This window comes from Quercus robur, chromosome 2 (genome assembly GCF_932294415.1).
Source record: "Quercus robur chromosome 2, dhQueRobu3.1, whole genome shotgun sequence".
Lineage (NCBI taxonomy): Eukaryota > Viridiplantae > Streptophyta > Magnoliopsida > Fagales > Fagaceae > Quercus > Quercus robur.
Genome location: NC_065535.1, coordinates 13,759,252 through 13,763,590, shown reverse-complemented (window position 1 = coordinate 13,763,590; position 4,339 = coordinate 13,759,252). Strand labels below are relative to the sequence as shown.

Sequence of the window (4,339 nt, the reverse complement as noted above, 5' to 3'; positions counted from 1 at the left end):
AGAAACTCCAATGATAGGAACATGCCTCATGAACATACGAGAATGAAGGAAACCCAAAAATATCTAAGGGAAAGCTACTACCACCGTATTAAATGCACTGCAGCTACTTTTCTGACTGCATTTATGTGGAGAAGACCTCTGAACAGTACTGCTTTAACTACCACAATTCACAGAAAGCCAAAGAGGATGTCCGATGGGACAGGTACTCAAGTAAAGGCTCAGATAATCAACAAGTGTATGATCAAGATGGTCCAAAGAAAGCTATATAATGTGAGTAACCCTCCATGAGAGAGGGATCGGAAAAATAGAGAGAGGACACTGTGACAATCTAAATTGTTCTTGTACCCAATTGTGATCAATTTATACAAGTGAGACCTCCTCGGACTGTAAGTCCATCGATATCAGAATCTCTTATTTGTGTTTGATTGTCATTTAATTCAGTACTAGTCGTTGTCTAACTCATTAAAGTCTAGTTCTTTAATCCACTCTCTACAAATTTATTGTACTGGACTCACTGGGCCAAGGTCATACACCTTGGGCTTGGGCTGCAAAACGGGTCCTTCCAATGATAATTAGGACAATGATTATAAGAACCTTAGAATAAGAATGATTAAATATTCACTTCCCCTTAATAATCATCTTGCTTTTAAATTTCATATTACATTAGCTAATTTCTATTTGCTAACTTAGTTTGAATTTTAAACTTTAAACTTGGAACTTAGAACTTGAAAAATATTTTCTATATGAGTTGATGAATAAATATTTTTGTACTTGATTGTTAATTAAACATTTATTGAACTTTTTAGATACATAAGATCAAAACTTAAATATAGTTAGTGATGTATAACATGCAAATTACATTATATGATTCAAATCTTTGTTGTTTTATGGATGAATTCATAATTTACTTGATTATTTAACATACAAAATCACTATCAAATTTTTTTTCTATAAATCTAAAAATACGTATGATCTTACGATTTACGATCCCACCTACCTCCGATGATCCTACGTAAGATCCCGATCTTGATAACCTTGGTGTGTATAACAACATGATATGATATGGTTTTAGTATGACATAAGCTTATATGATATTAATTTTATATGAATTTTTTAGTGATAATAGCTAAAAGATAGATAGTGTATACCAAATATCATATAATTTTGAAAAGTACTACGTTCACAATATTTTCACAACAAATCATAAGTAGTTAGTTATTATTGGTTCAAATTTGAACTTACTACTGAGATTACTTTTTTACCCCAATAATAACGACTAATAACAATCTGTCACTTATAATTTATTGTGAAAATGTTGTAGATACAGCACTTCTCTATAATTTTACATAGATTTTTTTTAAAAAAAATTTGCTTTTAGTTGATAATGACTCGTTGAGAGCATGGATTGAAAGATTTAAACAGTTTATTGTTTTAATTAAAAATTTAGGATTCAATTTGAAATCACCACAAATTATAAGGAAATTATATAATCTACCAAATATAAAAATAACACAAGTTCACGAAAGGGGGAAAAATATTTGATTACATCAAAAGTTCAACTATCAACAATTAAATTTTAAATAAAAAAATTTCAACAGAATTAAGAAAAAATCAACCAAACTAGAAAAGCGATTCTATTCAAGACTAAAATCAGCTCCTCCTAAACTCCACTAAGCTTAGATAAAACATAAAACCTCCTCAAAGGAAGTTTTTAAAATACGGTGTGCTAACAAAACTTAACAGAAGTTACACGGCGTGAGAATTTAGTAAGAACGCATGAATTCATGTAAACCAAAAGCATTTTTCAAACATGTTGTGGATATGCTTCAAGATAAACAATGTAAATTAATCAAAAGATTTTTTTTTTTTTTTTTTGAGAGTTTCAACATATGACGTTCATTTTTTATAATATCTCTTTATCATTAGACCAAAACACCAATCAGTTTTTTGTGTAGACAAAGATTGAATTTCAGATCTCTTATATAACCATAAAAATTTTTACCAATTGAACTAATTAAAACCCACAACATTTTTCAAACATGTGGATAAGCTTCAAGATAAACCATGTGCGTAACTTTCTTCTTATCAAAACATTTTAATGCAATATAAGTTTTTCAAGTCATGATGTAACTTACCAATAACTCAACATAATTCTCTTACTTAGAGCATCCACAGCAGTGGAGCTAAAAATTTAGCTTTTTAGCTCTACCAAAAGTTACTTTATCTATTTTAGCTACATACATGCTGCAGCAGTGGATCTATTTTAGCTTTTAACACAATAAAATAATATAAATATCACAATAAAATAATATATCTATTACAATAAAATAATATATCCATTACAATAAAATAATATATCCACTACAATAAAATAATATATCTTATACAATAAATAACAACCACAACCACCTTCAACCGCCACCGCCACCGCCGCCGACGACGACTTTTTTTCCACCGCCGCCGCCACCGCCACCGACGACTCTTTTTCCGCCGCCACCACATACAGAGACCATCCATACATAACTCTGGCTCTGTGCAACACAACAAATTACACTAACAACAAAACATAAAAACTTTCCCGCACAAATAACAGAAATCACATAATCCAGACAAGAAATTTCTGCAAATAGAAAATTCTCAATTCAGAGCCCACATAATCCACACAACTAATTTCTGCAAACAGAAAATTTCCAATACATAGTGCACAGAATCCACTTTCACAAAATAACAGAAAATTTCCAAAACACAAAATTTCCAATACAAAGACCACATAATCCACACAACCAATTCCTGCAAACAAAAAATTCCCAATACAGAGAGCTTGAATCAACGCAACAAAATAACAGAAAATTCCCATCAATTTATAGACAAATTACAGAGACCACAAAATCACAATAACCCAGAAAAATTAAGCTATGAAAAAATCCACTACAAAAGAAAAGAGAGAGCACTGACCTGAAGTGGATCGGCTGGGACGGCGACGGCGACGGATTGGGCTGGGCTTGGACGGCGACAGCGTGGAGAGCTTGATGAGTGAGATGAGAGCTTGCGACGGCGACGGACGGCGACGGTGATGAGTGAGGGAGATGAGTTGGAGTGCGATGAGTGAGGGAGATGCGGCGACGGACGGCGTGGGCTGGGCTGGTCTAGGACGGCGACGGCGTGGGCTGATTTGGGCTGAACGGCGAGGGACGGCGTTGGCGAGGGCTGGTCTGGGATGGCGAGGGACGGCGTGGGCTAGGCTGGGCTGGTCTGTGGCTTGGACGGTGATGAGTGACGGTGATGGGCAGGAGCGATTTGGGAGATGAGAGTGAGGGAGAAGGAGATTGAGAGTGACGGTGAAGGAGAAAGGAAATAAAAGAATGAAAAAATGGGGAAAGAGGGATTATTTTAATCCGGTTGCCGCATAAAAAATTATTTTTTTTGTTTAGATGAGTGCTACAGTGCACATCTATCTATAGATGTGCACTGTAGCAAATCAGCCAAATATTTTGGCTTTGCCTCCACTGTTGTGTGCTGGTTTTGCAATATCAGTGGAGCTAAAATAGCATTATAGCTTTTTAGCTCCACTGCTGCAAATGCTCTTAGAAGTAGAAGAAATGGGAGAATAAACCCGAAGGACCTCAAGTCAAGGTATTGACAAGTGGCAACATCTAAACCAAATGTTAAAGTTTATTACATTTAATTTATTGATTTTTAAAGAAAATCGAACATACTTCCAAACTTTTACAAGTTGTCATTTTCGTTTGTCACTAATAACAAGCCTCATCTATTTCTTACATTGTTGTTTTGGAGAGGGGATAAGTTACTATAACTTCATCTATCATTCTCCAATATTATTGGATTCCGAAAGAAAAATCTTTCAACTCTTTTGAGCCATAAGTAAATTCACTTGGATACAACAAATAATAGGTTTGGATTTTGGAAGGAAAAAAAACGTTTCAATAGGAATTTGGCTTTGGTAGTCTCTTTCGGGAACTGGTTCGGGATTAAAATACACCCAATAACTCTCATAAGTTTTTTTTTTTTTTTTTTTTTTGGTAAATCCAATATCCCATATGTCAGCAAGCATTCAAAATAAAACGCTAAAACAAATTTCAAGTCCCACTAACTGCATATCAATATTATAAATAGCAAAACATTAGAATATCACACAAAACACAAACCCCTAGATGCCATGAATTGTACCATTCAATCCCTAATTTGAGACTATTGGTCATCCAAGACAACCTTCCATATTAAACTAAAAAAAAAAACCCCAAATGGCCCAATCAATTTAATATATATATATATATATATATATATAAGTTGAATCGATTATTTTTACAAACATGCGTGT

The 4,339-nt window shown here is 33.9% G+C and overlaps 1 long non-coding RNA gene across 1 annotated transcript; it reads right to left on the bottom strand.

Moving 5' to 3' along the window:
• Nucleotides 1–2,457: 2,457 nt before the first annotated feature.
• Nucleotides 2,458–3,579, bottom strand: LOC126701605 (uncharacterized). Its single transcript, XR_007647436.1, has 2 exons — nucleotides 2,956–3,579; nucleotides 2,458–2,531 (listed from the first exon to the last, which is right to left on the bottom strand). It is a non-coding gene; the product is annotated as an uncharacterized LOC126701605 (long non-coding RNA).
• Nucleotides 3,580–4,339: the final 760 nt, after the last annotated feature.